General features: G+C 42.7%; 1 protein-coding gene across 1 annotated transcript in view; it reads right to left on the bottom strand.

The window, feature by feature from the left end:
- The window catches only part of LOC147448592 (uncharacterized), a 34001-nt gene that overhangs the window by 1301 nt on the left and 6517 nt on the right, over positions 1-26183 (bottom strand). The window lies entirely within an intron of this gene.

Here is a 26183-nt window from a genome sequence, read left to right as displayed (position 1 = left end):
GCTGACAAATTGTTTAATATTCTGTTACCAATCAATTTGTCTGCCTACAATTGCATATGCTTTTTTAATTGTATATGAGAATGTAGTTAATGTCCCAACTTTGGTTCATTTTGTAGTGGTTGAAGAAGACTAAGGACATTCAATCTTGGATGCTCTTCCACCTCGACGAACGAGCTTCATCTCAATAGCTTCTTAGGACGGAATCTACATCATGAAGGGGGGCATGTTAACCTTCACGGACACCCTATCACCTACGACAGACGCCGTACTATTTATTTGATAGAGTCATGGATAGGGCTTGTCGATCCAATAGGTGTGTAGGTGATCGTCGCTGATGAGAGCTGCACCACTTATCTTATTTCTATAATTTTTGTGCAACGAGCAGCCACAATCAAAATTTGTAAAAATAAGATAAGTGGTGCGCCTCTCATCGGCGATCACCTACACACCTATTGGATCGACAAGCCCGGTCCATGACTCTATCAAATAAATAGTACGACGTCCGTTGTAGGCGATAGGGTGTATGTGAGGGTTAAAAGTCCCCCTTCCTGATGTAGATTCCGTCCTCGGAAGCTATTGAAATGAAGCCCGTTCGTCAAGGTGGAAGAGCATCCAAGATTGAGTATTACGAGTTACTGGACTAATTGGGCCTACAAAGTCTAAACCCCATTTTCCAAATGGTTGAGTCACTTTAACAGGTTGTAAGGGCATATTATCCTTTCGTTGTGTGATCTTGTAACGTTGGCATTCATCACATCCTTTTCCAAAAAGTGATGCATCCTTGAATAAGGTAGGCCACCAATAGCCTGATTGTATGTCCTCCTGCTATACCCATGTGGACTTCTTGCACTATGTATACATACTCATCCTCACGGGCACAACGTCTAAGAATATTGTCCTTTCCTATCTTGTAGAGAGTTCCTGCAATGAGAGAATAAGGTTCACATTCTTTTAACAGTTTTCGAGCTATATCCTTACGAAGCTCTTTGGGTGGTAAACAATTAACTAGAAAGTTCACAATCTTCTCACTCCATTCAAGCATGGTCTTGACTAGAAATAAGGAAGTATCAGGCAATTCATTATCGACTCCAGTAGGGGCTTCACCATTGGGTATGCAAGACAAATGATCCACCATGACATGTATTTTACCAGGTCTCACTATGACGGTAAAATCAAACTCAAGAAGAATCAACAAGCATCATGTAATTCTTCCCGTGGAACAAGGTTTATTTACTAGATACAACAAGACTTGATGATCCACATAGAAAACAAACTTGTTGGCAAGAAGTATTAGGAACAGGATGGGGTCTAGGAGGGTTTCTTTATTTGCCATGACGTTATCGAGGTGATTAACATTTTGACAAATAGATGTACGCTATGTGTGCAAGAATGGTCAGTGTGTAAGAGTGGTCAAAGGATAAACTTTTCCCCCCAAAAAGGAGAAGGATAATTTTATAATTTTTTAGCCTTCCATAACTCCCACATATGATCTCCAATTTGAGCGGGTATGATGGATTCAGAATCCACGCATCGAGCTCTTTCCATAGATATGCTACATGATATGGTTTTACCCGCTAGATTTAAAATTTCATTTTGGGGAGAAAATTTGAATTCAAATAAACTAGCCGTTTTGCCTATTTGAATTCAAAAGTTGTTCTTTGATTACTTTCTTAATACTAAGGGTTTGACTTCCTTAAACTGCCAAATGAAGAGGCCCTCCTAGACCCCATTCTCTTCCTAATACGTAGTAGCAAAATTTCTTCATTGAGTAAATCATAGCAAACCTTCCCTCTCTGTAGTGGTGTAGTTTCTCTTAGCATCATTTAATTGACGACTTGCAAAGCTAATAGGGTAGTCCAATTTATGTTCTCCTGGTTGAGCTAGAACACACCCAATAGCAAAGTTTGATACATCAATATGCACATGGAAAATTACATTCCAATCGGGCACTCGTAGAAGAGGAGTGCTAGTCAAGGTCTTTTTCAATGACTCATACGCATGGTCACACTCCACGGTCCAATGAAACTCAGTAAGAAGTTTGTACATAGACGAGCTATGTCATCAAATTTTAAAATAAACCGCCGATAATAATCAACATGGCCCACGAACCTTTGAACTCCTTTATAGTTTGTAGGTGGTGGCAATTCAACAATGGCTGTGGAAATCCCATTTTTGGACACTATATGCCCTAAAATGACTCCATGTTTAACCCAAAATTGGTACTTGAAATGGTTTAAGGAGATGCGATACAATCTGCACTTCTCAAACACTTTTCGTAAATATGACAGATGTTCTTTCCAAGAGGAATAAACACAAAGGTCATCTAAGAAAGCTTCACAAAACTTCCTCAAATATTCTCTAAAAGCAGTGTTTATTAATCTTTGAAAGGTAGCAGGGGCATTGGTTAAGCCAAAAGCCATAACATGAAATACGAACACTCCAAATTTGATTATAAAGGCTGTTTTAGCTTGGTCCTCTAGCACAATTGTGATTTGATTGTAGCCAGAGTACCCATCTAAAAAGCTATAAGCTTCCTTCCCTGCAACTCTTTCAAGCACATGTTCTGAATATGGCAAGGGGTAATGGTCCCTCCTAGTGGCGGCATTGACCTTCTTGAGATCCATGCACACTCTGAGTTTCCATTATTTTTTAGCACAATAACTGTTGGAGACACCCATTCTGAGTGCTCAATAGGGTATATGAATCCGAATTTCACAAGCTTTTCAATCTCTTCTTGAACAATCTTTGTATACTTAGGATTCATTGGGTGGAGTCGTTACTAAACTGGTTTAGCCATGCTATTCATGGGGATTGTGTGTTGCACCACAGAAGATAGAACACCTTTCATATCATGATATGTCTAAGAAAATATATCCTTGAATTCCTTGAGAAGTTCTTTAAGTACATACTTCTCAGTCTCTGTCAGATCTTGGGCAATGAAAACAGGTTTGGACTATTCTCCTGGGTCTGCTAACTCTATCTTCTTAACTATCACTGGACCATTACAAACTCCGTTGCTTCCATCGATAGGTTTTCTTTGAGTCTTTGTATACACAACCTTACGCTCCTCTGTGGTGTAGGATTTGAAATGATCGGGTGCAAGGTGTAAGTCTGTAGGGTCTTGTTGTTTTGTGGACTATGATTTCACTTCCGCTTCCTTTTATTGTTGAGCTAACTCTTGATTTTTTTGTCTCCTTACGGTACGGCTCAACTTTGGCTTCTTTGTAGCCTCTAGCTGTGTGATGTCAATGGGTTGTGGACTACAACACATAACGCTTTGAAGGTATTCACCCCAGTTATCTACTAGCTTCTGATTAGTATCACATGCCCCTATATAATTAATCCATTCCATGGTAGAATTCTTTTCATTTATTCTAGCACACAATTTTGTTCAATATCGTCGCCTCTTATATCTCTTACTCTTCTTATCTAATTTTTGATTACGGCCGATCTCTAGTGAAGAGTCAGTAAATGAATCGCTACTTGTGTCTTCTGCTCTCCTAGATAGATTGCTATCTAGGGTACCACTAGTCCCTGAATGGTTTGTCCCCACATTTTCACTAAGATTTAACTCAAATGCTTTGTCCTCAGAGTCAAATTTAATTGATGATTTTGACTCCAAATCGTGTGGGCTATAGTCTTGTGAGACGCTACTGGTTCCAATGTCAGTCAAGCCTTCATCTTGTAGGTCAACAGAAGCTATATGCATTGCTTCTATCATATTTAAAGGTACCAGTGGTGGCATTTCATCCCCCTCAGGTGTTACCTAGGTCTTCCTTCTATTTCCCCAAGTGTCTATGGTTGCTAGTAGGTGGACCCAAGTGTCTATGGTTGCTGGTAGGTGGACCCAATCCACATTGTCAGACTCAGCAATATTTAACGACACCTTTTGGGCTTCAATCTCTTAAGGTGGGGAAGATGGGATCTCCATTTCTTCAATAGGGTCAAGTAGCCTCTCTGTAAACATTCTTTCCAATAACAAGTGAGTATGCCCACTTTCCCATAACTTTAAGTCACTTTATTCTTGGATGACACTAGGTATGACTAGGGGTCTATGGACTTTGTGAGGTTGTTGTGTAGGGAACACTGTGTCTGTAATTTGGATCTGCCTAGGTGCTGGCTCTAGATCCCTTTGGGTATTTTCTACCGAACTCCTTAATTGCTTGACTCGCTCAATCTCCTCTGTAGGGTTTGGGTAAGTGCCTATCTTCTTCTTGGGTCCTAGCCATTGTGGCTCATGACGATCTTCCTTGTTGGTTTCTTTCCTAGTGGTCATTTTGGTCTCCATGGTTTCACCTGAATCAGAATCCTCTTCAGCCTCGTTCATATATACGTGGCCATCACCAGTCCCTATGTTGGTCTTTGAACTGGGGTCTGACTTCGTTGCTTTTTTCAATCTCTTCCTTCGTGTTTTCTTCTTCTTTTGAGATTGGGCAATTGATGCCATGTCTCTTTCCTCAAGAATATAATTTTGTTTTTGGCGCATCGATTGTGTGAGTACATTTACTGGTACCACATGTGTACTTTGTGATGGCTCCTCGATAACCTCAATCAAGTTTAATGGTGTGATCTTTGGCGCATTTGGATTATTTGGACATTGGGCAATTAAATGATCTATGCCACATCGATTACACATGAGTATCGGCATTGTAGACGTGCTTGCTTGGTTGGTTTGCATTAGTGTTCTTTTGTAGCCTAATAGGACACTCGACTACACGATGTGGACCTCCACACTCATAGAATTGAAGAGGTGGTCTCTTAGTAGTGTTATTGATATTTTGGCCTCTTACAGCAAGAGCAGCTACTTGATAGACAGGTTTGACTTGTCCCCAATAGTCCTCCATGTAGTGTGATCCCATAGGCAATATTAGGGTCTATATCTTCCTCACAGCCCTCCAAACAAGCAATAGATGACTCACAACCCACTTGATTCACATAAGTGATTCTCGGATGTGGTGGTTGTGGTCCTAGCACTGGAGGTGGTAAGGGTGTTGTTTGAACAACATTTTGGGCCCTAGGGACCATGTGTTGTGATGTTTGTTCAAGAGGTGGGTCCGACATCAATGCAGGCACTTGAGGTGTGTCCGTCCATGCTAAGGTTGGTCTATTAGCCATTGCACACTTAAATACTATGCAATTCTTGGCTTGGTGACCATAACTCCCATAGGCATTGCATTTCCCGTTGAATTTACTCTAAAAGTAGGGCATTCATTGGTACTATGCGGACCATAGCAAACTGAGCACCATTGTTACTTGCGCACTTAAATACTATGCAATGCTTGGCTTGATGACCATAACTCCCACAAGCATTGCAATTCCCGTTGAATTTACTCTAAAAGTAGGGCATTCATTGGTACTATGCGGACCATAGAAAACTGAGCACCATTGTTACTCCCTTCTTGGATACATATGATTGTGTTGTGGAGCACGATTATCTCTAAGACTCTCTTGAATGGCCTTGGTGAGATATGCTAAAGTAATCTCATATCCCGGGGGATTCACTCTATATAAAAAACGAGATGCCACCTGCGAGCAGACAACTTTGATAAAACCCCTATATACGACTCATATTAGGGAATATGACCCCCCTTTCTACGCTTATACAACAATCAATAAAGAAAACTATCATACCTCTATCTTACATATAAAATTTAGGTCTCACATGATCTAATTGAGTAAAGCTAGTCAAAGAGTGTGTAGCATAGTCACTGGCAACATACTAAGGAACCACTTATGTTGATAACTAGATGTACCCTCAATGTGTCATTAGGAGAAAGCTGGACTCACTTTTGGGCCTTTCAATTCTAGAGAGAGAGTGGTGCTCGACCAATGAGGAAGAGGCTACCGTTTCGTTGAAAATCGACATTTTGGAGTCAAGATCTTTTAAAAAAAGGGAGGAAATTTTATTTTGGTTCATCATATTGCACAATTTCACGCTTTCAAGGCATAAATGCCGTAAGTCGTACTAACTATGTACCGAGGAATTTCAGAACTTTCATTAAAGACTCTATCTAGTACTTTGTTCCCGCCCAAATATGACTTTGAGTAGCTCTACTTCCCTCTCAAAACTTCTTTCCTTTTTTATATTTGCACTAACCTTTCTGTGTATTCATTCTACTGCACACCATGTCTACTTCTCGAAGGCCTATCACTACCATTGACTTTGTTAGCATTTTTAACAGTTATACTACAGACGATCAAGCATGGATTCCATCTCGTATAACTATCGGAAGTTGGGTTCTACTGCAAACTAGGAGGAGGAAGAGGAGGCAACGCAATGATTTCGTGGAGGCTTTCAAGGGTCAAGTTAAAGAGTTTAAAGTGTGTGCACAAAGCAAGCGGGTGAAAGAGGTCCTCATACAACATGCTTTCTAGCATGCAGACTTAAGGTTGCAAACATCTCCTCCAAGTTTTCCAAGGCATCGACCCAACTGTAAGTTATTTTAGCATCTTGCTTAGTGCATGATTATATTCGAATATTAAGTGGTGGATATCATCTTTGGTATGTTTCAGATATTTATCCACCGAATAGGACAGATTGGAAACCAGTTGAGAGTATAGTTGGGATTTTTTATGCTTTCCATGCATTTATTGGTGAGCAAATGTACCGAGGAAGACAACACAAGGAACTTGTAGATAATGGAATTTTATTTTGTGATATGTCATATGTGGAACCGAGAACTTCCATTGGTTGGGGTCATGTAGCTCCTTTGTCACTTCCATCCTTTGACAGCAAGGATTGGTCCCTGCCTACTTCGCAAACTAGTGAAAGCTTCAGGAATAATTTGTTTCAGGATATACAAAAGTCCCTCAAGTATTCAATTGCCACAAAAATAGTTCGGCTCGCACTATTTATGCCTCTTGAAGTGTTTGCAGATTTTTTCTTCGATGAGCAAATAAGAACTACCGCAACAATGTTCATTTGCAAGTCTGAGAGCTGTTTGGACTTTTTAGATGATAACTGGGATAGGAACAATCACAGAACAAAATTTGTATTTTGCAAAAGAAGTCCATAATTTGCAAGTTCATTATAAGCTCTCAAAATTTCTTAGTATCGTTTTACTACATTAGATATCATCTTCTTAGTGGGCAGCTTATTCCACTAGACCAAGATACAGAGAACAGCCTCAAGAACAAACCTTTATCAATGGAGCTCTACTTTCGAGACAGCCTACTTACTGTGATGGAGACAATGTCAAACACAACTCTGGCACAGCTTAGGATAGATCTTACATGTGAAGAACTTCCACTTTTTCCGGAATTGTATGCATTCAGTCTCAACAATAGAAAGGTGCTTACTAAATCGATAAATTTTGATTGTCTTTAATACACTATGACTGAATCTAACTTTTTCTTCTTTTCAGATTCCAAGGTGCAAAGAGAAAACAACATTGTGCAAGGAGTCACTAACAAAGACACTTCACTTAATTGCTTCCACCGGAAGCTAGGTCACATACCTTGTGCACGCAAAGAGCTTTGATGCCATGAAAACCATGATGTACTCTTGAAAATGACTAATGCAGAGATATTTTTTGGCGGTCAAACAATGTTTCAAAAATGTACATTTTCAATGTTTTAAAACTTTACATATTGTGTTGTTTCTGTCAAGAGTAATTTGCTCCCTTTCCCTGCTACTGTCCTCTCCCTCGGTTTGTGCCACTCGTCCCCTGTCCTCTCCCCCGGTTTGTGCCACTCGTCCCTTGCCCTCTACTCCGGTTGCTCCCCTGACCTTTGCTTCGGTTGCTGCTACCTCTGCCTCTGGGGACGCTGGTCTCGGGCATCCTTTCACGTCGCTCGAAATCATGGGCCTCTTCCATGGCTTCCCATGCTTCTTGCACCTGTGAAGCTTCCCACTGTTCTTGATCTTGCTGTCTACGTGCAGCCCATTCCTCTACTTTTGCGGCGTCCGCATAATATTGGTGTATTGCTTCTTGCATATTTCAAACTTCTTCTTGAGTCTGATTGTGGCGTTGCGTTATTTCGTTAATGCGAGCCTCTTTGAACTCATCAGCTCTCGCCGCTTCCTCTCTTGTGCGTCTGTTTATCGAGATTATAATATGCTGGATGGCCATTACAGAAAAATGTCGCACATCGTTGTTGGTGTAGTTATGTAATCGAAGTTCCTGTAGAAGCGTGATACAGACATCTGTTGCTTCATACATACGTTGCAGCAAACAATAAAACAGTAAATTACTTACGTTCGGTATATCCATAATTTGACTGATGAGCAACACGGCATTCAAACAGGTTCGACAGCCACAACTATAGTCATCAGTCTGCGTAGGCACGATTACCCGTTCGTGCTTAACTACATTTCCTAGATCATGTGCTAACAAAAGATGCTCTACACAACATACAAGTTTTTTCGTGGCACTACATACATAACCACTTGAGTCAGCAACACATTGCAAAGAGACACTACACTGCTTTCCAAATGTACCCAAATGGACCTTACGTTTTTACACGACCGTGAAACGCCCTGCTTTGCCCGGAGTTTGCGTAGTAAACAATCTTAGCTTCCATGTCAAATAACATCAGATTCCAATGATCACTACAAAGACACCATCAAAGATGAGGAGATATTCGCAATGCAAGATGTTTTTTACAAGGCAAGAAAATACTCACGATTGATTGTACGCAGTGACCAGAAAGCACGCTAGATCAAAGTTGACTCTGCTAAACCAGTTCATCAGACTCAAAAAGGAAACTGAGTTGTTCTGCAGATAAGGCGATACTAGCGGATCTATTACGTATACTTTCTCTTGAACCTCAGGGGACAGAAGCGAGACAGCTTGGCTAACATGAACAAATGACAAAGATTAGACTTGAACACTAAGTGAGTCAATACCGAGCGAGTGGGGCAGCTATCGAATTCCATATGCCACTGATTCGCTTGGTATTGACCCATGTCTCGGCTGAAATGAAGAAGAACTTGACGACTACCGCAAAGACATGGGTCAATACCGAGCAAGTCAGCGGCGGATTCCAATTCCATAAGAAACTGACCCGCTTGGTATTGAACCATGTCTTTAAGGTAGTGAACCATTATAAAGAAAAACTTGGTAACTGCCACGGAGACATGGGTGAATACCGAGCGAGTAGTACCAAAATCCAATTTCATTAGCCACTGTCTCGCTTGGTATTGACCCATGTCTCGGTAGAGACCCATTTAATGAGCATAAGAATTAAAGAGCATGAGAATTACCACAAAGCAATATTGACGACCTCATTTGTTGCGAGCGAGTCGGTGAAATTGCGCATGCACATGAAGTCTACATTATCGAGGTTGGTAATGCAGGCCTCCTCTGACCTTGCAGGCAACTGTATGTGCACATGCAGAGGCGCTGAGCTCAACAAAATTCTCAACTCCTCTTCATTCTCCTCGTTGATTTTCTCTAAAATAATTGACTCATCCGATACGTTGGATGGCCCTTCTGATGCAGAGCCTTGCCCTTCCCTTTCTTAAGCTGGCTCCCTAGCTGCCTCAGGCTCCTCCCTAATAGCCTCCCTAATAGCCTTAGGCTCCTCAGGCTTCGGATCATTTTCCTTCAATATTGGTTGCTCCATAGATGCCTCAGGCTCCACCCTGACCTGCTCTTGTCCCTCATCATCCACGATGGGCTACGGATCCTCCATGACTTGCTCATTTTGGTGTCTAGCTGGCTCCTCAATAACTGTCTCTGTTTCTTCCATGACTGCCTCGGGGTCCACTCTCTCTTGCTCTTGGCCCTCTGCGGCTATCTCAGCCTACCTATCTGTGTCGTTTCTCTCGACCCGTGATCGGGTCCTTCTGCTGTTTGTTTCAACCTTAGACGGCTCTGTCTGTCGTGCACGAGGATGGAGAGGGGGGATGTTGAGAATATCCATGGTTCTACTATCCCGGATAGGCATTGGCTGAAGCAGCCCATCGTAGCGGAAACGAAGCCTACGAAGAGTATCAAAAGCCCGCGGCATGATAGTGACGCGGTGTGCATGGGCAGCCAGGATATATCCATTGCTGAAGAATTCCACGAGGTAGTCTTCAGCAATTTCTTGAAGGCAGAGGAGTGCACTGCTGGCCCATCGCATGCTGACTCTCCACTGCTCACAAATCTCCCGCACTACTCGCTGGAAAGGGAGATGTGGAATAGTAGGTTGAACGTGTCGTTCTATCCTGCGCAGCTCTTGTAGTACACCTCTGTGCGCCTCATATCGGCGTCTTCTTGCTTGAGCATTCAAAGATTCACCTATTGCCCTCCTAGCGCAGGCCTTTACACGAGGCATCTCTACAAATACAATAACACCAAAAGACAATTCATTTGTCAACACAAGGGGCTTCAGATTTAAGAAAAGGTCAGTACCAAGCGAAAAGATGGATAGGAAAGAGTTGCCTTGCCTTATTCGCTCGGTAATGACCTCAGAAAATAGTAATGGTAGACATGAATTATATTTTCTGAGGTCACTACCGAGCGAATAGGTGCATAGGAAAGAGTTTGCCTTGCCTTATTCGCTCGGTAGTGACTTCAAAAATAGTAATAGCAGATATCACTTACATTTTCTGAGATCACTACCAAGCGAACAGGTTTGCAACCCCTGCAACAAAATACCTTATTCGCTGGGTGGTGACCTCAGAAAAGTGTACAAGCAAGCAAACAGGTTTGCATCCGCTGATACAAAATACCAATGTGAAGGAGATCTTAAATCGATGCGGTTCTAACTGTCATGTCGTTCCCTCCCATCACCTCTCCTAATATCAGGGTGATGGTACCATTGATTCTCTCTCCCACGTCCCCCTCTCATGAAACCTCATGGTAGTAGACCACTCACTCATAAGCCAGAGCCCAGGCTCTGCTTTTTAGGCATGTCTGAAAGTCTATTTAAGAGCAGTTGTTTCAGAACCTCCCTCAGGGTTTCGCAGATCAACTAAAAGAAGCTTAGGATAGTGGCGATGCCTTTCCAAGGTATACTCCTGCAGTGCCAGCAACACCGCATCCGGGCCCTCCTCATGAGGTCCCCCCTTGGCCCTCCCCCGATGTTACTTGTAATGTTCTCGACCGACACAGCTCGGGAGTGGCTGTTGTCAACACGGGAGTCAATTCTCGAGGTAAGCCGCTGGTAATTCTTTGCTTTCTGCTCCCAATTTCCAAGCTCCTAGTTTGAAGAGCTTACTTGCTAAATGCTCTGTGCAGGATGCTAGCCTGAAGCTGCAGCAAATGTTGATCGTCAGGCAGAGGGTCTCAATCCTTAAAAACTATCTGGAAGCAAGAAGGCCTGAAGACATGCAACGATTGCTCGCCGAGAATGTCTCTATGGAGACAATCATTAATTGGCTTCAAGAAATGAAGGATGAAGTACTTGAGCTAGCCAGTAAATATGAGGAAGCCATTAACTTTGCAAACAGGCTTTGCGAAGAGATAGCCTGGCTGTGAAGAAACCCCCGGAAATTAATAGGCCACTCTTTGTAAAGTCTGAAGTGTTTTCTAACTCAAACCCGGTGTTCAGTTGTAATTTTGTTTCTTTCTTATAAAATCAAAAGGCGTATTTGGCAAAAGAAAACCCTAAATCCGCAACAAGTAGGGGTTACCTTTCCCTTATTTGCTTAGTATTGACATCTGTACTAGCAGACATCACTTAACCTTTCTTTTGGTCAGTACCAAGAAAATAGGGCTCTTCGGACTAAGTGACGTTACCTTATTCGCTTGGTACTAACCAACTACACAAAATACAAGCGCACTGGACCGAAATCAAAAGGCGTATTTGGAAAAAGAAAGCCCTAAATCCGCAACAAGCAGGGGTTACCTTCCCCTTATTTGCTTAGTATTGACCTCTGTACTAGCAGACATCACTTAACTTTTCTTTTGGTCAGTACCAAGTGAATAGGACCTTTCGGACTAAGTGACCTTACCTTATTCGCTTGGTACTGACCAACTACACAAAATACAAGCACACGGGACCGAAATCAAAAGGCGTATTTGGCAAAAGAAAACCCTAAATCTGCAACAAGCAGGGGTTACCTTTCCCTTATTTGCTTAGTATTGAACTCTGTACTAGCAGACATCACTTAACTTTTCTTTTGGTCAGTACCAAGCGAATAGGGCCTTTTGGACTAAGTGACCTTACCTTATTCGCTTGGTACTCACCAACTACACAAAATACAAGTGCACAGAAGGGTAGTAAGTAGCATACCTCTTCACTGTGTGTAGAGTTACGCGTCGCTGAAGCACTACAGAACAAGAGTAAGAGAAGGAGGATGCACGAGAGTACGAGGTGATGGAGTTTGCTTACCGTGTAGCGTCGATGGGGGTAAAGTTAATTAGAATGATGCGCAGTAGAGGACGCGAAAAGAGGCAGAATAGTTGAAACTTGAGATGTTTGGCGGGGGTAATGCCTCAACTTAGAATTCTTACCTCGGGGAGGGTGACAACTTCACTTATGCGCGAGATTGCGGTTGGTAAATCATACTGCATGGGAATCTGAGACCATTTAATACTGGTTGTCCTTGAGAGCGCAGCCCACGTGCCTTTTTGAGTGACCGTTAAGGGTCAGATAGACGCCAATCGCCCTTGCAGTCGCCATCTCCATCTCCATCTCGCACCTTCTGCTTGGCCAGATCTCGTGCCTTTGCCTTTTCTGCGCCCTTCCCCTTGGCCAGCTCTCGTGATCCTGCGTTTAGAGTCAGACGCCGATCGCCCTTGCATTCGCCATCGCCTTTGCATTTTCTGCGCTCTTCCCCTTGGCCAACTCTCGTGATCCTGCATTGAGTGACCTCCACTGGGTCGAGTCCTTTGCTGTCGCGTCGCCATCGCCATCGCCCCCCTCTGGTTCTTGTTGTCGGTGGCCTGCGACATCGCCATCCAAATCGGCGCCATTGGATATTGTAGAGACAGGTTCTTTCTCCCTGTCTCTCCCCTTCCTGTGTGTTGTTAACTGTGTGCGCACCAAAGCCACTGCGTTAGGGTAAAAACGCATGCATGGTTGGAATAATTACTCATTATGTGATCGTATCGCATTCATGGTTGGAATAATTACTCCTTATGTGGTGACCGTATCGCATTCATGGTTGGAATAATTACTCCTTATGTGACCGTGCCTGAGTTTGGGCATAGTGAGTGAGTAGGCCTATAAATCTATCACTGATAACATAATATGCTCTGTTCTTATCCACCTGTTCCGAATGCCACAAGATAGAACCAAGTGAATAGGGCCCTTTGGAGATTCTTGGGGGCTCTACTTGCTTGGTACTGACTCAACTAACGTCACCACTTATGACATTAGCGCACGGGACATAACCCGTCGATAGGGCCATTCGGTGATTCTTGGGGCCCCTAGTCCATTGGTTCTGACTCAACTAACGTCAACTCTTATGACGTTAGCACACGAGACATAACCAAGCGAATAGAGTCCTTCGGAAATTCTTGGGGGCCCTACTCGCTTGGTTCTGACTCAACTAACGTCAACTCTTATGAAATTAGCACATAGGACAGAACCAAGTGAAGAGGGTCCTTTGGAAATTCTTGGGGACCCTACTCGCTTGGTTCTGATTCAACTAACGTCACCTCTTATGACATTAGCGCACGGGGCCAAACCAAGCAAAATAGGACATTGAGGGGTACTCGAGGTCCAACATTCGCTTTGTTATGACACCAAATAGTTTTGGCTTGATTTTTCTTTCAGTCATGGGGATCATAGTCCTGGAGACACAAGTGAGCAAGGATACATGTGAAGAAAAACTATTCACATTCTTATATAACGCCCGTGCTCATCACCGTGCACCAGAACTATTAGGAATGTTCAATGCAGAGTTTTTCTATACAGAGGATTATAGATTGCTCCTTTGAGTACCTACAAAACCATTTGCAACAGTATGAGGCAGTCACTTGTGACAGTTCCATGACAGTTGATGGCATGAGATATGTGCACCCTGCCGACCTTGACCCTAACAAGAGTGCTTCAAGGAGACTGAATCGATGTCTTGAAAAGTGTCCCTCCAATGCACTGCTTGTACAAGACAGGTGTATGAAGCACTTAAAAAAATGTCACTTATTGGAATTCTACCATGGGTTTGTCTGTTACTTATACTTGCAGACGGATGGCGAGTCAGAGACTTCGTAGTCAAGAACTTTCGGTAGTTGTCCATTGGCGCCGGAGGAAGAGGTAGAGGATGTGGAGGTGCAATTCAATCCAGAAGAAGAGCAGGAAGAGGTACTAAAGGAAACATTTGATGCGGGCTTAACTCTTGTTTCTCTTGCGGATGCAGCAATAGGGTGCAATGAAGAAAGCCCACGTATGGAAGCGACTTTGCCTCTGAATTGTGCTCCCAGCTTTGCTATGGCGGGTGACACCCACTATGTTCTGCTCACAGATACCATGCATGAGCTCAATATATGGGAGGACTACTGCCTAGAGGCAATTGTAAATTTTTGTGAGGCAGACATGGGGTTTGTGGACGATGATGGAGTGGACCAATATCTTATTGCTGACACAGCTGTCCGCGACTCATAGTTCACTTCAGGGTCGCAACTGATTAAAGATACGTTCAATGAGGTGAAGTCCGGAGAGGCCAATTTGCCAACAGATGAGCAGTTTGATTTGACAACAAAACAACTCGGCTTGGAAAACATGGGTAGACACGTGGCACCCGAAGATAAGGTAATGAATAGTCAGTCTATTCACTTGTGGGGGAGGTCGATGCTGGAAATGGACGAGAATCAGATGGTAACTTTTGTCGTGCATTCAGATGGTATTAGAGATGGCCGAGTGATAAAATATCATGAACATTGTTTTTTGCTGCCAGGTGCTAGTGTATGACGATAGTTTCCTTAGAAGAACGGAAGGGCACGGCAAGGGCTTGTCACTGGAGTCCAAGGCAAGGATGCGGCGTTGTCTCACTACATCGGGCGTTTCAACCACAAAAAGGTTTATAGAAACAATTCAAGTACTTGACAATTGTACTCATCTCACTTACGGCCCACAAATTCATTGCAATTATTATGTAGATCATAATATACCACAAGGAATACTCCGATGACAATGCAAAGTTCCCACTGTTTGCAATGAAAGCTATTACAAAATTGTGTGGTGGGAACCCCCTCCCACTAAACGCAGAAAGAGTAATTCTGATTGAAAAATAGTTTGCTCTACGTGTATTTGGCATTGGGTATGGGTGCCAGGCACTCAGAGCCCCCTATTTCATGTCCTACACAGCTCAGGCTTTGGCTGCAGGGGTTGAAGACCCGGAAAGCTTAGATCCATACAATAAGTGGCTGTTTCTGAGGGAAAGAAGACGCATGATGCCAGTGGGGATGCTGCCATCAACAGAGGAACGAGCTCGTCTACAGAGCTTGCACATCGAAGAGGTATAAAGTGAGGAGGAAGGAGGTGCATCGAAGAGGATAAAAACGACGGTCTCAGGTCCATATTCTCCCGCTCCTGACTTGTGACCAGTGCCACCTCGCATGGCGCTCCACCGCATTTGAAGATCCCCAAGCCATTTGTTTCTTCTCTTTGCGGATGTGTTGTAAAGACCGTGTAATTTCTGAACTCTTAAGAAGTTCCTTCTACCTTGCTCTATGAATTAGTCATCTATAAGTCCATTGGTGTAACTCTAATAGGCTATTGGCCTTTTCTTTTCCTCCCCCATGTCGAGTGTGCTTAAAATAACCTGTTCTTGCCATGTAGTGGGTTTTTTCCATGCCTTGTGTGGACCATATTGATAGTGAGCTGTATGTCTTGGCAAAATATGGACCATGGTTGAATAGTATGTGCTGCATTGAAATAAAACAAAATGGTCAGTTGAGTACAATTTAAAATTTTGTTTTGTATACGTAGAATGCCAACCTACCATGTAATGTGTGATATGTTGCCCACCCCACCTTGTAAGGTAAGCCTTTTTCCAATCCAGCAAGGCTGCTTGAAATGATGTGAGCTTACTTTGGTCCCAAGGTAAGCTCCAGGTAGTGGAAAATTTTATCTAGTGATTTCCACACATTCGCCTTGTGATTCTGGATTGCCCCACCACCAGCATTGTCTTTAACCACTTTATGTAACTGTTTCCATTTGTTGAACAGGATTCTCCTTTCTTCTCTATTTGAATCTTTGAGGCTAAACCCAAGAAACCTTCTTGCCTTCACTCCGCCTATCGATGCTTTCCTCGGTACCTTGTACCGACTTTGAGACATCTTAGGGTCCTCTTCGATTTTGACAGTGCCTCCATGCAAACCAATGTCTGAGAGCACTCCCTCTAATGCTTTGAGCACTCTTTTCGACTCACTCTCTGGCTTTAATGTCCATGCAAAACATATGTACAAATGAACCACCTTTTCAATTATTCGACAGAGTGCATGAAGTGTACAGACGTGAACTCTACTCAGAGGAATATCAAGCACTGGTTTAAAAGTTTTATCTTGAAGATGTCTGTTGGGAGCTCTAATCCATGCACACTCTCAAGTGATTGTGCATTAGCCATGCAATATAAGCATGGATTTGCCACAGCTGATCCGTGTGTTATGTTGTACATACACTTAAGAGTCTTTAAGTCACCTGTCATGTGCCATTCCACTTTGTAGTCGCCAAATCCTTCCACTGAAAGAACGGCTCTATTTCTTTGTTCACTGATGATAGAAGGAATTTGGGTTTGACTAAAAACCCAATCGAGGATTTCAAAATTTTCCTTATCAACCTGCAGTGAAAAATGAAAACACAAAATCAACAACCAAATAATCAATATTTTTGTTATCAGAGATTGAACGAAGTATACCTGAAATGATCCTAGAGATAGAATGTTGTTTTCTGATTGCACGCTGAAGTATCGTGGATCCTCTTTCATTATTGATGGATCCAGAGCTCTGTTCATGAGGGTAATGATGACTCTCTCCAAGTTCTTGTTCTTCAGGACCTCGCACTTGTCGAGCTTCAAAACAAACTTGAGAACCCCACCGCACTCGTCTTGACTGATGTCAAAGAAGTGAATTGCATACCTTTGCAATGCTTCAAGATCAACGAAGAGGTTGTTGTGCTCGTTAAACTGTACCTCTCTGCCGCCCTTGCCTAAGAACGTTGCTTCAATATGGAATGGTGACCCAAGTTTCTCAAACACCTCATCGTTTACGTGCCGATGAGCAGCCTTTACATGTGATGGCTTTGGCAAAAATGATCCTCTCTGTAGTTTATTTTGAGATTTTTTAGCTAATGCTTTGAAGAGTGCCTTGTATCCCATCTGCGAGATGCCACTCTCATCAAGTATTGCTTGCACTTCCATTGGTTCCAGCTGATTCTCGTTCATAAAGGAGGTAAGTAGCCTCCCTTTCAACTTACGAAATTTTTTCTGAGTTATCATCTCTTCAACTACTTCTTTTGGAACTAGACGGCTGTAATGCACTCTGGCATTGAAGCCTGCACCGTTCGAGTTTGGATGCAGTAAAGACCTGCCAAAAAATCACAATGCGTTATGATCATGTATAGGAAAGTAAGTGTATCCACTTCTTAATGAAGCACATTGAAGAAACAAACTTCGAGTTACCTTAAAGCTCGTATTCGTTTTTTCAGGCCAACACTACCAACCTTCATGTTCTCAAGGTTGCACAGATCTCGTTTTCTTTTCCGACTACCAAGCACGGTGTCTTTCTCTCGCAAACTTGTGATCTTCTTCTCAAGGCCTTGGATTGTCTCTTTGTTTGATGAAATCTTTTGAGAGCATGCTTCATTAAGTTTCTTCAGCTGCATGTTCTCCATTGCCAGGAAGTTTCTTTGCCTTTCCGCATTCAATCCTCTCATTTCCAAATGTTCTGTGTATCCCAATAGCCCATCCTTGCCATCGCCTGTGAAATGTAAGAGGTTAGTGATATTAGCAAAGGGAGGTGGCGCATTTGTCGTAGGATCCTTTGGATAAATAGACCCATCGGTCCACAAATCCAAATGATGTTCCTTGTTTGTCCTTCTAAGTTCTTTCTCCCGTTGAGATAAGAAAGACTCCCTCCTACGTTTCTGCAACGGTGCGTACTCTTGCAATACATCAACATGAAGATGATGTGTGTTCTTTCTTTGAGTAAGTGTTAAAGATGAAGGGGCCGAGGATTGTAAGTTCAAATTAGTGTTTTCATCAGGAAAAGATGCGTTCTCCATTCCTAGAGTTGATAGAGAAGAAGACGGAGAAATGTCTCAGGTTTTGGGAGGGAAAGCCATATTCTCAAGTTTAGAGTTGATAGAGTTCGTGTGGCTTATGTTCTGGAGGGAACGCTTATAAGTTGGCATTTCAAATCATTAGTCATACGGTTAGTTGGATTCCTGACAAGAGAACGAAGGATAAGAATGATAAAGACGGCGGCTACCTACCAAAGAATGTCATTTTGGCTTTTTTGTTGCGCAGAAAAGTATCACATAAAATGCACAAGTTAACATTTTCATTTTCTCTCTCTAAGCCGACGTGGAACTTCTTACAGGGCCCAAAAGTGAGTCCAACTTTCTCCTAATGCTTAGTTTGACTTTCAAATTATGTGTCCAATCAACCGGCACTCTGGCTACTTGTCCAATTTTGACCCATTCAAAGCTGGTGTAAATCAACCCTTGACCTGCTCCAAATCAGCCCTTATTTATGACCGGCTTGATGAAAAATTTAATGTGTGACCCAATAAAAAACTTTCTCAAAATTCATCCGAGTTCTAGTGCACAATGGTGACCAATCGTTACAAGTAATCAACCCGGATTAGTTCCCTCCCCCCCCCCCCCCCCCCCCCCCCCCCTTGGGAGATAAATTATTGGGGGCTTTCCCCTAACTTATACGCTTATGTAACTTGTAAAAAAGCCCCCCTCCCCTACACTTACGTGGTGCGGTAAGTTTTCCATGGTGAATCCCCCAGATCTCAGATATCTTTGGCTCCTTAGCAATAGGCTTTAGGGTCATTGGTTGATGCCCCGATGCTTGCGAGCTAGTAGATATAGGCTCAACAGACACTCTTTCTCGTTGAATCATTAAATTATCCTCCAGTTGGATCGCATTGGTGGTGACTGCTTCCCAAGTGGTGATACCTCTAATGACTAGCCCATTGTAGATATCCTCATGTCATAATCCCTTGATGAATCTATCAAGCAATTGATTATTATCGAAGCACTCATTTGGATTACAAAGAGAATTTGAATGCTTCAAGCGACTAATAAAGTCTCTCACGGACTCCCCTTCCTCTCGTTGGGCTTTCTGGAGCTGAGATGCTACACCTCAAAGCACTCCCTTTCGTATGTATTCTTTCAAGAACAGTCTCCTAAGAGTAGGGTAAATCATTTTTTCTTTCACCCTTAGGGTTCTATACCAAATCCCTAGCCTTCCCACTTCAGGTCAGGCTTAAAGCATTACTCTTATGTAGGTCATTGTGTTCTCCTAGGAAATCACAAATTTGTTCAAGCACTTTGGTATGCTTTCTCACATCCCCATCTCCACTAGATTTTTGTGTGAGCTTGGCTATTTGCACTGCCTTACTTTTAGGCTCTCTATCAGGCGTGTTACGCATATTCTCAGCAATAGATTGACCGATACTTAAGCAAATGTTGCTAAGTCACCTAAGTGAGTAGGCACCGTGGGTGAAGGCGCTCCAAAGACTACATGTGGAGTAGGTATTGGCATTGGGCTTGGCGCATATAGGAAGCCCTTGGGTTCCAAGTTTGGTACAGTGTTGTGCCATGTGGTGGCCCAAAGTTCATATGTGTGGCCCTAGGCATAGCAGACGTCGAATGTGACTGCTAATGCTAGCCGGTATGGTCTCATTGAAATAAGAGTTTGGGTGTTGTGGTTATGGAGCATAGGTTGTTGGAACAATGGGAGGGGTAGTAGCTATATGAGTACAAGGACCCTTAGGTGTATATAATTGGAACAATGGGAGGGGTAGTAGCTATATGAGTACAAGGACCCAAAGTTCATATGTGTGGCCCTAGACATAGCAAACGTCGGATGTGACATACTAATGCTAGCCGGTATAGTCCCATGGAAATAAGAGCTTGGGTGTTGCGGTTGTGGAGCATGGATAGTTGAAACAATGGGAGGGGTAGGGACTACATGAGTACGAGGACCTATAGGTATATACGATTTGTACACACTTGTAGATACTATTGCAGGCATTGAGCTACCATGTAGCGGTGCTTTACTAACAAAAGAGGTCCATGGTGTGTTTCTTGGCATGCCCATCACTGGGGTAGGCATGGTAGCCGTGCTATCATCAAGGGAAAGATGAGCTAGACTTGGAAAGGTAAAGCTATCACTTGTGGGCTCAAATTGCACTAAGACCCCTGGCAAAACAACATATGGAGGATCCATCGGACTTACCGAGGGAGTCTCCATTTGCGATAAGGTTGGTTGTTTAGCCTTCCCTGTATCCAAGAATCTCATGAGATCTGTTGAAGGAATGTGGATCCCCTTGTTCTGTCTCTCTAGCTCAATAACTCTATGGACGATCTCACAAACTCTTTGTTGTTGATCCTCTACACTTGTAGCACCTGTTGTGGATTGTAGGAGATCTAACCTAGGTGTGACCAATATATAGGTCGGTTAAAGTCTCCCTTTGTAGTTTATACTCCCAGTTTTCGTTTAGGAACGCTCCATCTAGGATTGAGGTGCTAGGGGTGTCCTTTGAACTAGATGCAATGTGGGCTCTCTATGGGTTTACCCTTAGTGGTCGCTAATTCAGGAGCACTCGATTGCTCGCCTGGCATGGATGTTGACATAGGGGCTTTCGGCTTTAACTCTCTCCTTTGCTCTACCCTACGTAAGCTCTCGATTTCCTTTTCCCTAGCCGCAATGATATACCGCTCAACCTCTTGTACTTCGACAAGGCTTCTACCATGAGATAATATAACCGCGGAGGGGGATAGCTCTAAAGCGTCAGGGGGTGTAGTGAAGGGAGTATTTCTGTGTACACTCTCCAGGAGCATGGGGTTTACGTTGGTCATGAATGGTGAATTTACTTCCCCACCCCCCTCATTTACATCATTACCTCCATGTTCGGAGCGAGTGGCTCTACTAGAAGTTTCCTTTAAGCGGCTAAGCATGCTCAACTCAAACCGTGAGCCCATGGCATCCATGTCTTGGCTTGAGCTATCAGGTTTAGGCATCGGGTAACCCTCCATGACGTCGTAGTCACAGGAAGAGTCACTAGACGCAATATGTGGGTCTTGAGTGGTACTACCTTGGGTTCTCACTAAGAGCCTAGAGCCTAAGGTAGAGGAATAATGAGTGCCCGTGTAAACGGAGACACTCTCGATGTGCTCGTCCTCTAGCACGTGACCAGAGCGTAGGTGCATGTGACCACAACACTCTAAAAGTGTTGGTGAGTGCCCGTAAAGGCCGCTCACCTAGTTTTTTAGGTATTTACAACCCAAGTTTCTTGTATTTTTGGTCCCTTTTTTAACCAAGCCACGGAATATGGCGTGCAATAGCTCAAAACAACCGTCTTGGCTAGGGAACGTGCCGTGCTTTACAGCCTCCAATTCGGTTACGTACAACCCTCAGAATCCTAAAACTAGTCGTTTCCTAGGTGGGGAGAGGGCTAGAATTAGTAAGTCCAAAGGGTGAGTGTGAAGGGGATGGTGGAGGACTTGAGGAACTTGTCCCACAGGCCCTCCCTTCACTTGAGATCCTAGTCTTTATATATAAGGTAGTGTGAGTAGTATATCATAAGAGTGAGGATTGAGCTTGGGCTTGGGCTTGGGCAAAGATCCCGATCCCTTCCTTTTAGAATAATATTTTTAAAATTTACTTTTTGAATTTCTTTTTAGTCCCAAACATCCTGAGTGTTTTTTTTAAATTATTATTATTATTTTTTTGAAGTTTTTATTTTTTTTCAAAAAAACTTTTTTTGGGGATAATGTGACCGCGTGGATGCCGAGCTCCCACGCGCACACAACAGCTCCTAAGAGCTCTGTCTACTCTCCTTATAGCTGATTAACAGCTAATTAACAACAAATTAACTGTGTAACACAGAATTGCACACTCACACACAATCAACTCTGCTGCTTACTGTCTACTCTACTTCTCACTGTCTACACTCACTAACAACTCTACTAACACTTGCACAATATAGATCTTGCAAAACTAACAAAAACCAGTACAATGTAGAACTAACAAAGCTTACTGTTACTAACAGAATATGACAAAAACCTGCTAATCTGCCCTTTACAGTCACTTAACAATTCTCACAAAATTCAGCAACAAAACAAAAAACAGATGGAAGAAAAGATTTCCGAGGTAGCACTGAGTGCTCCTCAAGCTTAATGCAAGGATGTCCCTGCCAACGGCGTAAAAAATGTACTCTTTGCCGTACGTGTCGAAGGCTGGGAACTTGCCTGTGCACTATGTGTGAGCCTTGAAAGGCTGCAAAAATATAGCTAGAGAGTCCTAGCAAGCTCAAAGAACAATGGTGTGTCACTCACCTCTCAATGCTTCCGTCGTGAAGGATCCTGTGCTACGAAGAAGAAGGAACTGTCGCCAATGCCGCGCTCTACCGCCTCGCCGCCACCGATGTTGCCGCAATGCTCTCTATCTCTCTCTCTCTCTCTCTCTCTCTCTCTCTCTTTCTCTCTCTCTCTCTCTCTCTCTCTCTCTCTCTCTCTCTCTAGCATACACACACACATACACGAAGGAGAATAGCTTACACCTTAGAGAATGAGGATTTTTAGGTCAAATGGACCATTTATGAGAGTTTGGCCTATTCACACGTGGGCGTCCACAATGGCCGTTCGTTGCACAAATATTGTAAAAATAAGATAAGTGGTGCGCATCTCATTGGCGATCACCTACACACCTATTGGACCGACAAGCCCGGTCCATGACTTTATGAAATAAATAATACGGTGTCCGTCGTAGGTGATAGGGTTTCCGTGAGGGTTAATAGCTTGTGTGGTTTTGTGGAGATAATATTGACCACACCACAACTCTAGACAATATTGTGACTAAAAGACCTATAAGTCGACGTGTTGTCAAGCCAACTGCAGATGGTACATGCTTGGATCTTGAGGAAAAGGTTGCACTATGGAATGCAGGCTTTGAATCGCAGAATTCTAATTGGGATTCGTTTGTGGAGACAACAAGTTTTTCACATGTGCAAAATATGGAGGGGACAAGCACTTCATACACAAAAAGTTTTTACTTTTGGCATTTTTTCCACCTCTCATCAGCTACTGATAAATATATTGATGTAAGATTTTCAAATTTAAAATTTTTACTCGTTTGTCATTTTTGTCCAAATATAGTAATTTTTGAGGTGCTTGCATCCACCTAGATGCGATTGTCTCGTCTAAATCTACCCCGACCTGAATTTCCATGAAAATAGCTGCTTGCTCTAAAAACTGCTAAATATAGCAGGTATGTGCATTTGACACCTTAGCTTGTCCTCCTCAAGCTTGTCGGAAGAAGTTTCTATGATTCTGGAGTATTGGAATATAATGAAGTAATGTTGTATGTCAAGTTTTTATCTAGGAAAGATTATCTTGGTGCCGATTTGGAAGGGTTGTTTTAACAAACTTGTGATGAAACCCTTGAAAGGAATTTTGTGTATGAACAATCATGTGGTAGTAATTAGAAAACAAGAAAAAAGTGTGAGTGTGGGGTGGAAAGTGGGGACTGGCTCAGGTTGCCAGTCCAGGATGGGCGGTCTCTATTGATCTCTCCGCTCCTCATTGGTAGAATAAGCGAAACTAGAGACTCATTGTGCCAAGAGTCAAGAAGTCCCAATTGTACGTTCCTTTGAAAATTATGGGGAAAAAGGAATTTTGGATTTCTCTCTTTTGGAAGGTGAGAATTAGGAACGTTAGATTATTGTGTTAGTTCATGCTTTCCATGGAAGACAGGGCTAGGAAACCTTTTCAATGGCTCAGACTCAAGTTACTTGGTGGCGAGAGTCTTTTCATTAGAAATCTTGTCTATCTGACTATGCTTTTCTCAATCTTGTTTAGAGCCTAGCGACATGTCAGGTATCCTCCTATTGCCAAATGGATATGGTAACGGGGAGGGGACCTCACACATGGTATCAGAGCTTAGGTTAGGAAATTGGAAAAATCATTATTGTGTAAAAATTTGGAGCAATGAATTGGAGACTGAAGTCGAGAACTTACCAGCATCGATGTTTTGGCAGATTTTGATGAAGGCTTTCTCTCCTCCATGAACAAGAATCCAAAGTGGATGGAAAGTTGCGTGGGACGGTGAAGGTGGCATCTTCTACATCAATATGAGAAAGCTCGGATGCCTTTCCTCTGATCTAAAGAAGCTTGGATGGAGGGAAGAGCTGAGAGTTATCCAGCTTTACTACTTCCTTGGTACTACTAGGGATGACTGCACTGTTATATATGAAGATGGCCTTGACATGAACTTAAATGAATGGGTTTTCATTCAAGTGGTGAAAGTGATTCCTACTTACAGGATCAAACCCATTTCTATCCATGACATCTTTCCTCAAAATAAGAGAGTTGTATTCTATGAACCCCGCAAGGATGTGTATAAAAGCTACTACTCACATCAAATAGTGGATTATAAATACTTATCCACAAATACCTATCGATTGTACCACTATGTCCCTGGGAATTCGGCTCTAAGAATCATATAGATTTTTAGCAGAACTAACCTTTGTATATATCATAATAGAATAAAAAGATACTCATCCATGAGATCTCAACTTTGTATATATCTTGATATAAATAAAGTTATGGCATCTTAAATTTAATAAAGATAGTTTCTTTCCAAATTTTGTCTTGAGTTGTGGAAGTTTAGAGCACTTGATATTGCGTTAAGTCTTTAAATCAACCCATCGACAAGCGTATTATTGCGTAGGTATCGTCAAATGACTTATACACTGCCGTACATGAGAAGAAACTTGTCCTGAAACAAGCACAACCACCCACATTCAAAGGCAAGGGAACCCATATCAAGCGCGATGCTGAAGCATGGATTGAGGCAATGGAAGACTATTTTGAAGTTGCAAGAACCCAACCTATAAATCAGAATATGCTTGCAATGTTTCATCTTACTGGCAATGAAAAAATATGGTGGAAACAACATTGCAAGGACTTGGGAGTTTCAGGATCTTCCCAATCTTGGGTAGATATTAAAGAAGCGGTTACAACACGATATCTTCCACCTGCTCATTGAGACGCCAAAATGAACGAGTTCTTTGCTCTAAAACAACTATCCTTATTGATGGAAGAGTACTACTCAAATTCATAACCTTGCGAAGGTATGCCCCAAAATGTCCACAGAGCAGCAGGTAGCACGGTTTTGTCAAGGATTGAATCATCCCTTGGATACCCATCTTGAAGAAATGAGACCCACATCACTTCAGGATGCTCTCTTAAGCGCAACACCTCTGGCTAAAGAGAAATCTAGGAATTAGGGAAGAGGAAACTTTATAAATCAAAGGGATAGGACAAACAATTGGAGCCCTAGGCCTGCTAATCAAGCCTATCAACCTCGCCCTGTAGTAGCAACAACTACAGTAACTCAACCGCAACATCCAAATGTTTGTTGCTTTGAGTGTAATGACCTGGGTCATTACAGGAGTCATTGTCCCAGAGGAAACATAGAAACATCCACAAATGCCATTCTTGTTGCACTAAATGGTAGAGGCCAACCTATTTGTTGTGGAGGAAGGAACACAAGAAGAGGACGTGGAAAAGGAGCCATTATTATGTAAGCGCCAACAGTAGGAGACCAAGCTGAAGAGAGAGCAACTCTACATGCCGCAATTGACAACCCTAATGCTTGCCAGTAATGTGCAGTCGTTCAAACACCAGGATCTCACCAAGGTCAAAAAATTAAATTCTTAATTGATTGTGGAAGCACACACTCATTTCTCTCTCCTAAATGCATGAGGAAACTGAAAGTAAACTAGTATCCTGCTAAAAGGCTAATTGTAGAACTAGCGAACAAAAAAGGAAGTCCTGACTCAACATACAGCAGGACATGTAGGATTTGAACTAGGGGGATACTCTACTTCTGTTTACTTTTACACTTTACCTCTAGGGATTTACAATGGGATATTAGGGATGGACTGGTTGAAACAAAACCAAGATCATATTCACTGTGCACAAGGTAATTTTACCTTTATAGACGAACTAAGGAATGAAGTTCTAGTTCAAGGAAAGAATGGGAGACCTAAAGCTCACATAGTCAAAGCTAGTAGGCTTCTTAACGGATTACAAAAGGGTCAGCAAATCTATGCAGTTAAACTCAACAA

The sequence above is a fragment of the Adiantum capillus-veneris genome, chromosome 10 (genome assembly GCF_014529385.1).
Source record: "Adiantum capillus-veneris isolate H3 chromosome 10, ASM1452938v2, whole genome shotgun sequence".
Taxonomy (NCBI): Eukaryota; Viridiplantae; Streptophyta; class Polypodiopsida; order Polypodiales; family Pteridaceae; genus Adiantum; species Adiantum capillus-veneris.
The sequence above is the reverse complement of the archived record's forward strand: the minus strand, read 5'-3'. Positions and strand labels throughout refer to the sequence as shown.